Here is a 14,493-nt window from a genome sequence, read left to right on the forward strand (position 1 = left end):
GTGCTTCTCTTGAACATTTTCATTCTTTAAAAAGGGCCATAGTTTGAGGAAAGAGCAATGATTTTTCTTCCCTGATCTCACTCACAGACTCATTCATATCTTGCAACAAATGCATTATATGATTTCCATCTTCACTTGTCAACAGTCCATGAACGTGGCTTGGTTTTCCTTTGGTCAGAATAGTTTGTACTTCTATGCCCCATGTCCCTTCTTTTTACTTAAAAAGATTCACTCTAGGGAGGATTGTGAATCTCTAGGGGAATAGTAACTGCCACAAATAGGAGTGGTATCTATCACCTTGACCCCATCATGGTACTTTTTAGCCCAGGAATTCCCACCTTTTCTTGACCAGTGCTGTGCCTAGAACACTTGCAAAGTAAGGTCAAAGTAATATGTTCTACTATTAACAATGCACACATTTTCTTGATTACATATACCAAGGAGGGTAGCTTCAAGGTTATCTATGAAGTAGAAAAATTGTAAATTGCATTCCACGTTTTTGTTTGGGGAGATGGGGGAGAAAGATGTGGCATTCTAGTTGGTGCTAGGACTCAATGCCTAACCCCTTGACCAGGAGACACACTCAGGGATATCCACCAGGTAATATTTACCAGAAGAGTTAATCCATCTTTTCCTATAAAAGTGACTTTCAGCATGAAGTTGGCCTGGGAAAGAGCAAGTGATCCTCAGTGACCTATAACCCAGAAGGAGAAGACAAGAGCTATTTCAAGTGCCTATGTTTAACTATTCTAAGTTGGAGAACCTGATCATGGTATCACCCACATTCTGCCTAGAAACATCTTCCCCCAGATTGTCTCATAGCCTATCCTCTTACTTCAGTCAGGCCTCCGCTCTCAACCTGCCTCTAGAGAGGCCTTTCCTGATCACCCTATCTAAAGGAACAATCCCAACGAGGCACTCTCAATCCCATTCTCTGCTTTATTTTTCTTCATTGCACTTATTAGCACTTCACAGTATCTGTACTTACTTATCGACCATCTCATCCAATGGAACTTAATCTCCATGATGGTTTTGTCCACTGTTGTATCTCTATGCACCGAAGAGGATCTTCACAATAAAGTGCTCAGGGCATATCTGAGGAATGGTCAACTGAAGGAACTTTGGGTACACTCATGCAAGTATCCCCACAGGTACACATACCTTAAAAGGAAAGCTGGAGAATCTCTGCCATAATCCACCATCATATGCTTTTCCAATTTGGAAATGATATACCTGAGAGCACCCTCAAGAAGAATACTCAAAACCCCAGGCTTAACATAGCACAGAATTTTGATTTAAGACTCTCAAACTTTATTGTGCATGTGAACCACCTAGCAGTGGTTCCAACCTTCCTAATGCCGCAAACCCTTTAATATAGTTCCTCATGTTGTGGTGAGCCCAAACATAAAATTATTTTTGTTGCTACTTCATAACTGTAATTTTGCTACTGTTACGAATCGTAATGTAAATATCTGATATGCTATATGTGTTTTCCTATAGTCGTGACCCACAGCTTGAGAACCGCTGATAGAGAGTTTGTTCAAAACTCAGCTAACTATCCTCCCCTCCCCCCAAGATTCTAATTCAGGAAGTGGGTGCCTGAGAACCTGAATTTCTAACAAGTTCCAGATGATATTGATAGTGCTGGTTTGGGGACCACAGTTAAACATCACTTATTCTCTAAAATTCAGCAGTCGTGACAGCAGGGATGGTTAAGTGTTTTAAGAAATTGAAGCACAGATATACTGTGTAGTACAATGTCAGTTTTCCCTGCCTTTTTTTTTTTAATAAAAGAGGGACTGTTTACAAATGGCTTCCTTGCTGTGGGCTGACTCAGCATGGACTAAGAGTTTCTCTCTCCTAAGTCATTATGGGTATCTGAGTACAAATTGTTGAGAAGAACTGATTGAAATAAGCCATCTATAAGTCAAGATAGAAGTTTCATGAGTGCGACCAGTTCTTGAATGTACTGAGTCTCTCAAGAGTTGACTCAGAAGGAAATATCAGAGGCTGGTCTGTGGGTGGGTAGGGTGGGGAGGTATCCATGAGGTTGACAACTTTGGAGTGGTCACAGGAAGCCAGTGCAGCCTGGCAGTTAGTGGCAGGCAGCCAGAGGGCTCAGGGTGGCCAGAGCTCACCGCACAGAGTGTGGCTGTAATCGCTTGCTATCGGTTATCTGGGTCAGCCATCATTGTGGTCTGTTGCTTTTAAATGGTCCTCCTGAGCCTTTGGTTTTCATTTTTCTCTTACACCAAGGAAAGAAAAGAATTGAACGTAATTGAATATCTCATAAAAAGGCAGATCCTATGTTGTTTCTATGCCCATTGCTCACATTTCATTGCAACACTACTGTCATGGATGCTTATCAAGACTGATACAGGGTAAACTACCACTAACATCTGAGGCTGTGTGTCCTCTTCTGGTTTGACTGTCAAAGAAATGAAATGCAGCCTCTCTGTATTAGTTGGTTCTGAATACATTTCCCAAATGTACAGTGTTTGTGATGAGTAAAGGCAACAGGTGAGCAAGGGGAGGGAATTTTTTTTAATTTTTTTACAGAGAGGAAGGGAGAGAGATAGAGAGTTAGAAACATCGATGAGAGAGAAACATCGATCAGCTGCCTCCTGCACATCTACTGGGGATGTGCCCGCAACCCAGCAACCCAGCCTTGACCGGAATCGAACCTGGGACCTTGCCTCCTGCTCTACTGGGGATGTGCCCGCAACCCAGGTACATGCCCTTGACCGGAATCGAACCTGGGACCTTTCAGTCCGCAGGCCGACGCTCTATCCACTGAGCCAAACCGGTTTTGGCAGGGGGAGGGAATTTTCAATGCTCTTGGTAGGTGCTGGGTGTGCATTTATCAAGTGGTAGGGCTAATTCACTGTGTACACATAAAATAAAATTTTGCCTCTGTGTATTACTATACATCTTTCAAAGGCCAACGACCCTTTTCTTTACCATTGATGTTTGCTTCAGAGCCAATCCAGAAAACAGTGTGTGGGATTAGTCTGTTATTTAGAACAGTAAGACCGCACCTCTACTTAGGCTGGTTTTTCATAGCTGTGGTAACCTACTCTCCACATCCATGTCCCTCACATACTTTCCATATTCTTCCCCAAAACAGAAGCAAGGCGTTGCTTTCATGGAGACCCACCTGGCTCTCTCTTCCATCCGAAAATTGCTACTTAGATTTGGTTGAGGCTTGGTTACATTTGAAGCTGTCCCCATACACATGCTATTTTCTGCCCCAAATCCTTCTAGCAGCAAGCCTTCCTCCCATTCTGAAACTTTATTTATTTCTGTTATTCCAGATGTATGTGCCAATCAGTTTAGCTCCTGCCAATTCCTGTTTATTAATAATGCTAACGAAAGAATTGAAATTCTACCAGATTTCAATCGCTTTTTTCATGCTTCAATAATGAGTCGTAAAAGAGATGAATTCTGATATTGTCTCAGCAACTCAAAGGACTCGGTACAATCAGAAATTTGACTGGCTTTTGCCTACCTTGCATGAACTCAGGAGGGCTATTCGTACTGCTAACCGCCACTGTATATGTGCAGATAATTTGCATTTTCATTGTTCTTTATTTTATGTTATTAGTTATTCATGAGATGAATATCACATTCAACAACTAATCTATAAAGCTTTGGCTTTAAATAACAATGCGCCGTTTTGTTGTAGGAGGTGGGATGGAGGATGGACAGCCCATTTAGAAATCTTGTACAAAGAGTTGAATAATGAATGACATGAGGGCTCTTCTCTGCCAAATGTAAAATCGGTATCTCAAAGTGGCAGTAGAGTTGGAAGAAACAGACTGTACTACATAGGTTTGTACATACAAGGGCCACATTAGCCAGCTGGACCTACTGAGAAAGGTCCCTCACCAGCCAGCCAAAGGGAAGAGGTCAGATTTAACCCTGGTACGTAATGAACCTGTAAATGACTAATTATTCCTCTCAACAAACAGCACAATCTGCATGTGAGGCAGAAACTAACCTAGAAAGCTCTAACTTGTGTGTTTTTTTCCAGTTGGATATTATCCAAATTTCATACATATTGCTTTCCACTTTTCCCAATAAAGCCTCATGCCTATCTTAACAGAAATTGAAAAGAAGAAAAATGCAAAGATCCCCTGCTCTTCCTTGGTTTCAGGAAAGAGGACATTAATTCTGTGAAAACCATTCAAATTGGAATGTGAGGTCCCAGCTGTGTGGGGAAGCTGCAAGTGTGTGCAGACTCCATGGATTTAGCTGGGCATCATTGCCTATCTTGATGCAAAAGCTGATATAGATAAACCCTAGATAAGTTAGTTTTAAAAGCAGATCAATGATTTCATTTACCAAGAGGGGAGCATAGGGCCTTTCCTATACTCAAAGGATTTCCCTGGAATCCCACTGTGGTTATCTAGGTAGGGGCTGCTTCACCTTGGAGGCAGTGAATTGCTAGGTCTTGACTTGCGTAGGAAGGAGGTAACTAGCTCTCCTGGGGAATTAAAAAAATCCATAAGGAGACTCCATATTTTCTTCAATAATACAACTTTGAAACTCAGAAATTCTGATAGAAAGATACTGGTGACAGCAGTAATATGACCTAATAACAATGGATAAAATAGAGAAAAATAGCAATCTAAGATCTAAGATTTTTAAAGAAGGGGGAATACATCTTTTTCATCCTTTCATCTCTGCCAGTATTTGATATTTGGTAAATGCTGAAGAATGATAACAACAATGACAAGTAACATTTATGGGACTTCTTATGTGCCAGCACAGTTCTAAGTACATCACGCATTTCAATTCATGTTACCCTAAAAAAATCCTGTCACTGAGCTACTGCCATCATCCCTATTTTATAGATGAGGAAAATGAGGCACAGAGAGTTTATGAAACTTAACCAAGATCACACAGCTAATAAATGGCAGAATGGGATTAAGATTCAGGGGGTCTGACTCCAGAGCTTTTATGCTAAACTAGAGGCCCGATGCACGAAAATTCATGCAAGAGTAGGCCTTCCTTCCCCGGCTGCTGGCACTGGCTTCCCTCTGGCACCCGGGACCCAGGCTGCTTCCTTCTGGCCACCCACAGGCACCCGGGACCCGGGCTGGCTTCCTTCGGGCTGCCCACAGGCACCTGGGCCCCAGCTTCGTCAGAAAGGACGTCCGGAATGACATCTGGAAGACGTCCGGTCTAATTAGCAAATTACACTTTTATTATTATAGATTACTTCTTGTTTATACAGTGTAACAATAGCTCAATAGAATTGTAGAATTTTATTTGGGGAATTCTATTGTCTCAGATTAGAAATGTGAGCTCAAGCAAAATTGAAAAGTCACACCTAAAATCTAGAAATACCAAACACACACACACACACACACACACACAGGTACACACATACATATGGGAATTCATGGTGACTATATATGTATAATTTTATGCTCATTATATTATAACAACGGTTAGTTTCAAATGACTGATAGTCTCTGAGAAAATTTAATTCTTCAAAACTTTAGAATCTATCTGGCCAACAAATTACTTGGCCACATTTGTAGACATTTCTCAATTGCAAATGTTGTATCAGTTGAGGATAAAGATTGTGAAGATGTGGTATTTCTTTTGTCCCCTCCTTTGCCCTTTCTTCCAGTATCCAACTCTTCTGCTCTTCCCACACCCAGCTGTCTCTTTCTGGCTAGTATCTATGGGAGGCACCCTTTTTCTACCATAAAAGGAAACTTACATAGTATATGTCCCACCCCCCAAACACTCAACTTTTGTAGATGATGTTTTAGCTCTGAAACCTTTTTTTTTTCCCAAATAAAATTTAACTGAACGTCTCAAATCTGAATGTATGAGAATCAGTACAGAGGGTCTGGTACCTCCTTGTTGAGCCCTTTCCCCACAACTAGCTTACAAAGTGTCTGAGAGCCAGGACAGATCCTAAGCCACTGTTTAGACCCAAACAAATACCTTATTTGTGGTAGAGATTTGACTGAGGCACCTGCAAGGGTATTTGAGGTATGTCTCAAAGAAGAGCCTATCCATGGTTGTTCCCAACCCCGAAAGTTCAGTCCTCCCTTAGGCCTGTTCTCCTGGCCCCTCAGCTGGGCCTTTTGTATTGACCAATAGTTTAGATAACAACAATGACAAGTAAATTTGTTCCTTCCACTAAAGGGAACAAATGAGGACAATAAGTGACTTCCCACCCCTTAGGAGGAGGGTGCCTTTGTTCTCCCTCCCATTTCTCTAAGCTTAGCCCCTTAGCTTCCTTTGTGTTATTCTTCCTGCCCCTCAAGCTGCTTGAGCTCTGCCCAAATGTGGCTGTCAAGTTTCCTTGCAAAAGGCCATACTCACACTTAAAAAAAGGTGTGTGTGTGTGTGTGTGTGTGTGTGTGTGTGTGTGTGTGTCCCATACAGGTTCCACTGCATGAGCACCAGTAACATTCCAATGAGCTTCCTTCTTCATGATGCCCTGTTCAGCTCAAAGACCCATCCCAGGGCCAGTGAGGAGGGTACCAGAAGGCTCCTGCCCAGGAGTAAGAAGAAGAACATAACTCTTTAGAAGGAACACTCATTCTTTGCTTGGGGGATGGAAGGGGAAACTACTTGAATATTTGTTGATTCTATTTGAATGCTTCAAAAGTTTTAAACTACTCCTCCAATTATGTGCTTTAGCTTAAAAAAAAATTACACAATTAGGTATGTTCATTGTAAAAAAAAAAAAGAAAAAGAAAAGAAAATACAAATGAAGAACAAGAGGAAACAATGAGCCATAATCCCTCTAGATGTTTTTCCAGAGACATATGCTTACAAAGTGGGATAACAGTATTTTATATATTTCAGTTTCATTGTAATCATCTTTTGATATCTATTATATGCATCTACTGCATCATTTGCAGAGTTTGAACATTTTTTTCTGAGCAAATTCTCTACTGCCACGCTGTTAGATTGCTTCCAAACTTCCTCTGCTTCGAGCATCACTGCAGTGATGGAGCAATGAGCAGATCAGGGGAGAGAAAGAGCTCTGGGTTCAGACACGGGTCCAAATCCTCAACAGCCGTGTAACTTGGACACTTGGACATATTTTATAAAATCCTCCCATGCCTCGTTTCGCCATCTGTTTCAGGGGAGAGTAATTGTAAGAACATAGCTCGTCAGACTGTTCTGAGCCTTAAGCAAGAAAATATATGTAAAATACTGAGCACTGTGCCCGGCTCAATTTGAGCAGCCAATAAAAGTTGGCTGTAATTAAATAACTCAGCGTAAGATTACTTCTTGAGTACATATTCCTAGAAAGGAAATCAAAGGGTCATTGGGCCCAGAGATTCTTGAGAATTTTTATTTTTATTCATAATTCTACTTATCGTCCAACTTCCTGCCCCACCAGTGAGTAAGAGGAGAAGTAAGAGACTGGCTTTCCACGCTCTCCCTCACGTTGGGACATCATCCTTTTTTACAGAAGGCAGCATGGGAACATGGAAAGGGCCCTGAGCCTGTAAACAGAAGTTGTGAGGTCTAGTCCCAGCTTTCCTACTTATTCCGGAACCATGTGCCTTTGCACTCTGTTCTCTTTGTTAAGAAAAGGGGATTGGGAAAGCAGGTGGCAGTATTCACCCTAAAACACCATATGGTAGAGTGAATAAATTAAGTTATGAAATGACTTTATCAACTATAGCTGGTCACCCACATGGGAAGTAGTTTAGCCCACCTGGGATTTGGCTCCAACTACCCTAGAAACTTTAGAAAGTATATTTCCAATTCAATTCAATGCAATGTAATGTTTATTGAGCATCTATTGTGTGTCAAATACTGAGCAAGACACTGAAGTTAGAGACAGAAACAACAATGGAAATAGGTACCATGTAAAAATATAGCTGAGAGGGAATCCTCAGGAAGGCAGGGGAGGGTATTTGATACACTCTAAATAAAATTAAAACAAATTTGAACACTCAGCTTTATACTTGTTTCTTATTTATTGCTTTTTTTTTAGAAAAAAGGGAGAGGAAGGGAAAAGTGGGAGAGAGAACAAGAGAAACACCGATTTGTTGTTCCACTCATGTATGCATTCATTGGTTGCTTCTGGTGCCCTGACCAGAGATTGAACCCCAGCCTTGACGTATCAGGATGGTGCTCTAACCAACTGAGCTACCCAGCTAGGGCTTTGTACTTTTAATCCCATTAAGGTGTTTATCCAAGCTGCCTAACTTTTCTAAAGCCCAGAAATTGAGGGGTAGAGAGGTTCCTGAACAATCACAGCATCCATCACAAAAAGAAAAACAGAAGAAAAGAAATAGAACAAGAAAAACAAACCTAAGAATCTCTGTCTCGTTCTGTATGTCAGCAAGTATGCCCCTGAGTTCTTCACATCTACATACTTGATGTGGCGCCTGCCCAAGAGTGTCTGGCATTCTGTGGCCAGAGAGAAGGGACAGAGGAAAGGAGAAATGCATTGTGGGCCTGGCACACACATCCCTCTCTCCACCAGCCAGGAGAGCCCAGCCTCACGCCACCAACTCCCGCCTCATTCTTATTCTCAGCCCTCACAAGCTCCTTTTCTGTCTTAATCAGGTCTGATCTGCCTTTAGCAGACAATGATAGGAATAAAGAGCAGCATAGATTTTGGCATGCGTATGCTTTTTTCTCCCCTTAATCTTCTATCAAAAAAAAAAAAGTCTTCTCTCTTTTACAGGCTTCTATTGTTTCAGAAAAAAATTAAGGCAGGAAGAACTGTGACCATAACGGAGGACATCTCCTTATAGCAAAGCTACATATGTCATTATCAGCAGGGCTGATCTTAATTTACAGTAGACATTGCTGGTCCTGCATTTTAGTTGAAATAATGGAAATGCTTCTTTCTGAAACTTGTAATGAAAAGCATAAATAGTCTATCTTTTAATGATTAACACTGGCTAATTCCACTGATGCTGAGTAGCATGTGCTAAAGAGATGGATTATCTCTGAAACATAATTTTACTAAGCACTGCTATGTAATTTGTTAAGCATTTAGTAATAAGTATGTCTAATAAAATACAAAAAAATATTTAGAAAATGAACCATAATTTTAATATAATTTTAATTAATGGGAGTGCAATTGCAGTGGTTTAAATTACATTCCCAGTGGTAAGAAGCCTTTCAAACCTAATTTGTAAGCCAAGATGGTGGCTCGAATGACTGGCAGCAAAGTTTCTTCAACAGATTTCATGGGGCATGATCCAAAGATAATAGGTTCTCAGCCCAATGACAATCCAATTACAATGCCAATCAAAGCCAACTTCATGCACTCTAATTATCAGATTTAGCTGTCAGCTCAAATACAAACATAACACTTTTATTTAAATAAAAATTTAATTTAGGGAAAAAAAAAGACGACTTCATGTGTGATTTATTGAGACTGCCAGAGCAATCTAACTTATTTCCCTGGTAATATAATAAAATCAGTCTTGTATTAAAAAAAAAGTGAAAACTTTTTCTCCCCTCCACCCCAATCTCCTGCATCTGCTGTGCTATATTATTTAGGAGTTAATTTAAGAGAGAAAAAAAAAACATAACTTAACATGGCAGCAGATATTTGCCAACTAGAAGTAGGTTAAATAGTAAAATAGCAAGGCTTTGAGGAGATGAAATTCCAAATGAATAAATGGCAAAACCTAATTAGTTTTTACTAGTCATCAGGAAAAAATCATGTTTCAACTAAAATCCATTTACATAGGCCTGAAGCCGAGGCCACTTGCTCTCCCTTATCTCTGCATTGAATCATAAAAGAAACACAGGCAAGACTGAAAGAAAGGTAAGGCCAACATTTACCTTTAAAATTATTTTCAAAGACCCACATTAAGTGATTTTAAGACATTTGATATTCAAATTATAAATAGCAATAAACCTACAGCCACAGTAATGGGTAGAGATGCTCCCAAACAAAGCCCTAACACTCTTAGCTTTTGCTATAGGTTTACCTTTAGGATTAAGAGTAAGAAGTGCCTCTTGAAGCAGCAGTGCCCAATGGAAATGTTGTGTGAGCCATAAATATGAGTCGTATATGTAATTTTAAATTTTCCAGTAGCCACATTTAAAACAGTAAAAAGAAACAAAATTCATTTTAATAATATATTTTACTTAACCTAGTATATCTAAAATATTATCGTTTCAATATCTAATCAATTTTTAATTATTAATGAGAAATTTCACATTCTTTTTTCATAGGAAACCTTCAAAATTGATGTGTATTTTGCATTGACAGCATACCTTAATTCAGGCACATTTCACTTGTCCAGTGACCACATGGTTAGTGGCTACTGTACTGGGTGATTAAGTCTTTTTGAGTTTGTCCCCAAAAGCCAAAGCTGCCTTTAAGATTTAGTTGTATGGCTCCAAAGACCACCTACTCCCAGGGAAAAATATGTTTACTGGTTTTCCAAAGAAGCTAAAACTCCTCTAGAATTTTATTTTCTTAAAGCTGGATAAATATCCTACCTCTGCCCCCAACAACAACAACAAAAAACACATTGAAAAGTTTGGGGGAGATTTTTTCTTTTTCAAAATATATCTTGTGAACATGTACTAATAGGAAGATATGCAATCCTTTTACAATATAGATTTGCATAAAATTAAGACTTGCCTTAGGATCCCTGCATGGGAGGCAGAGGTGTAACATGAGGAGAACAATCATGGTGAGGTGCAGGGAAGCAAAGGGAAGCTTTGCCTCTGCTAGCTCCAAGACCCTGGTTACAGACGGGATTCTCTGGAAACCTTCCTCTGGGATCTCCCTTGTTAATTTAGGGGGTGCCTTGTAAGCCTACACTTGGGGACATACTTGCCCACACTGACACTCTCCCAGAGTGTCTTCCCATCCTTATCCCACAGGCCAAGATGTACCCTGAATGCCCATCTCCACACTTCTAAATTCTTTTCCAGCTTAAAGGTGCTTAAAATGTCCAAACCTGTCACATAATGTTAGACAAGATTCACAGCAGGTTAAAACAAAGAGTTAATTTGTTTCGTCTTGCACACTTGGAGTTGGGAGTCACTTGAATTGCACATACAAACAGATGCAAATCAGCGTTTCTCCAGATAAATTAAATGGGGGGGGAAAAGCCTTTTAGTATTAGTAATATTCAGAAGTGTTGTGCTGTTTATAAGAAAACTAGAGGCCCAGTGCACGGAATTTGTGCGGGGTGGGGGGGGGGGGTCCCTCACCCCAGCCCGAGCCCTCTTGCAGTCCAGGACCACTCGAGGGATATCCGCCTGCTGGCTTAGACCCACTCCCCGCGGGGATCGGGCCTAAGCCAATAGTCAGACATCCCTCTCGCAGTCCCGGACCCCTTGCTTCTTACCGCCTGCCTGCTCACTGCTCCTTACACTCAGCTCCTGCTCCTTAGCACTGCCGTGGAGGCGGGAGAGGTTCCCACCACCGCTGCTGCACTTGCCAGCCATGAGCCCGGCTTCTGGCTGAGCGGCACTACCCCTGTGGGAGTGCACTGACCACCAGAGGGCAGCTCCTGCATTGAGCGTCTGCCCCCTGGTGGTCAGTGTGTGTCATAGTGACCAGTCATTCCCAGTCTTTCTGCTGTTAGGGTCAGTTTGCATATTACCCTTTTATTATATAGGATAGAGGCCTGGTGCATGGGTGGGGGCTGGCTGGTTTGCCCTGAAGGGTGTCCCAGATCAGGGTGGGGGTCCCACTGAGTTGCCTGGCCAGTCTGGGTAAGGGGCTGAGGGCCATTTTTAGGCTGGCCGGCGACTGAAGCTCCCAGACTCTCCTTTTTTTCCCATCACTGGACCAACCAAGCCTCCTGCTCGCTCCAGCTCCGTGGCTGCTGGCCGCCATCTTGGTTGGGTTAATTTGCATATAGTCGCTCTGATTGGCTGGTGAGCATGGCTTAAAACGTAGGGAATGTGCGGTCAATTTGCATGTTTGTCTTTTATTAGATTAGATGATTTCCTTTCTCCCATTCCAAATGTGAATAGCTTTCTCAGTTCTATCTGAATAAAACCCAAAACTTACCAGACTTTAAGGAACAATAATTTTTACAAAGATGGAACCAGACATTAGTCAGATTGACATCATACAATATTTAAGCTTTAATCATTACATCTTAAATGCAACTCTCCCAGAAAACAAAAAAAAAAACTAAACAAAACAAAAAACACTAAAAATTCCTTACTAAAGGACAAAGAAGTTTTCCAAATAAATCTTTGCTTTAGGTCTGACAACAATATAATTAAAAGTGCTTCTAAGAATAGAAAGAGTAATAATACATTTCAGGAATGTGAAGGTGACAGATAGGAGAATACACAGAGCCATGATTATTATTTTCAATAATAGCAACATATTTCATGGTACTTTACATGCATTTTTCCACTCTACTTCCAGAATCAATCCATAGCCTTGTAGCAATTGATTGTGTTCTTATGACAATGCTGTGAGGTAACATAACTGGTATTATCATCCCTTACTTGGATATGACTTTCTGAGTTCTAGCTCCTCACTCTGTCTTTCTTCAGATTAAAATCAGATCTAGTTGCCTCTTATATAACTGCACCTGGACAGACCAAAGACACCTCACCTTCACAGGTCCAAAGTCAAGCACAATCATTCCCCAAACCTGTCCTTCAGGAGTCCCTTATCTTGGTCCATGGCACTGTCATCTAACTTGGCAAACAGGAACATCAAATCATACTCAGGTTTTATCCTCAGACCTAAACAAGTACCAAATTAGATATACATGCCTTTAACAAAATCACACGACAAATCTTAACAGTAACAGAGAGAATCGCCACTGGGTAGGAATTCACAGTCTCCCACTCAGACCCTGAAATTCACCTTCCCCTGGGGCACTCATGCTAATTGCTATGGCTAAGGCTGCGCAGAGGGTCACCCATTGCATGTTTTAGACCAACAAGAAAATACAACTTTTTCTTCAATTCCCCAAAGCCTAGCTCAGACAAAGTGAAAACAAGACTCCACTAAGCAAGGATAATACAAAGAAAATAAATACAGAGAATAACAAGCAACTAGATACTCTAATGCATGAACTATAGCTCAGTCATTTTAACGTGTAGGCCTCTAGGGATGAATGGTCCTTGCTTAGCTCCCAATTGCTGCCAGTGGCAGGTGGTCTTTCCCTGTCCCTTTAAGAATGAACAAAAAGCTCCAGTAACTATGCCTCCCATGAAGGGTTGACCTGAAAGAATGCGATCAGAGAGAGACTAGTCTTCTAGCCTGGTTGAGGTCATTATTATAAAATTCATTTCCCTACATGAGGACCAAAATTTCCCAAATGTCTGTTAGGGACACCAACCCAGCCCACTATACTCACCGAGGCCTGGGATTATCTTATGGCCTCAAAGAACTCAGCATTCAAAATCCAACTCAATGAACCTAAGGCATGAGAAATGTACACACACAGTGCCAGGAGCTCCTGTATTCTTAAAGTCCAGTATTTTTTAAATGTCTCTTAATTCTACCAGCATCCCAAAGTCCTGTTAGTCAGTCATTTCTATTTCCTTTCATAATAATTTATATGAGAGTTTTTAATAATAAATTAATTCACATTCATTTGAAGATCTTTGCAAAAATAATCAGAAATTTGAAGACAAACAAAAAAAATAAGTCACCAGGACCTTATGATCTCCACCATCTGTTATCTGAATGCACGCAGTGGCCCATCAGTTCCTCTAAATTCCAGTCTCTCCCCACTACAGTGCAGCCGCGATATTACCCCTGCATTACATTCATTTTACAAGGATTAAACATAAGTTCATTCAGCAAGAACTTTTACTGATTAGCTCCAAAGTGCTAGAGATTGCGGGACATTACTGGAAAAAAAAATTGACCCTGTTTTCAGAGATCACAGTCACTTTAATGCTGGTCCCCACACTGCCTTTGGAATATATTCCAAATACCTCAAACAATGTTTTTGCTCTTCATCAGACATTGCTGGATCAATTGTCCATACTACCATAGCCTCAACTTGTGCTCCAACCGCAGTGCAACCTCTGCAATTCTTCTAGGCATGCCTCTGTTTTTATAAATATTATTTCCTCTACCTGGATTTCCATCCCCTACACACACACACACACACACACACACACACACACACACACACACACAACCCACCACTGCCACTACCCCGACTTTGGGAAGATAGTGGGCACTCCAAAAATATATGTTAACCTTGGCGGTGTGGCTCAGTTGGCTGGGCATTGTCTCATGCAACAGGAATTTGCTAGTTTCATTCCTGGTCAAGGGCACATGCCTCGGTTGCAGGCTCAATTCCCCGTAAGTGGGCATGCAGGAAGTCAGCCAGTCGATCGATGTTGCATTCTCACATGGATGTTTCCCTCTCTCCCTTCCTCTTTCTCTAAAAATAATATATATATAATGAATAAAGTATTACATTGCACTGTGTTCACCTGAATTCAAGAGATTTAAATGTGCTCTAAGCACTTAGAATTTAAAATTACCCTTTGATGAGGTTAGGGTAAAATTAGAACATATTT

At 41.0% G+C, this 14,493-nt stretch overlaps 1 long non-coding RNA gene across 3 annotated transcripts in view; it reads right to left on the reverse strand.

Moving 5' to 3' along the window:
- LOC102261067 overlaps window positions 1-14,493 on the reverse strand; it is a 392,744-nt gene that overhangs the window by 302,773 nt on the left and 75,478 nt on the right. The window lies entirely within an intron of this gene.

Source organism: Myotis brandtii, unplaced genomic scaffold (genome assembly GCF_000412655.1).
Source record: "Myotis brandtii unplaced genomic scaffold, ASM41265v1 scaffold84, whole genome shotgun sequence".
NCBI lineage: Eukaryota > Metazoa > Chordata > Mammalia > Chiroptera > Vespertilionidae > Myotis > Myotis brandtii.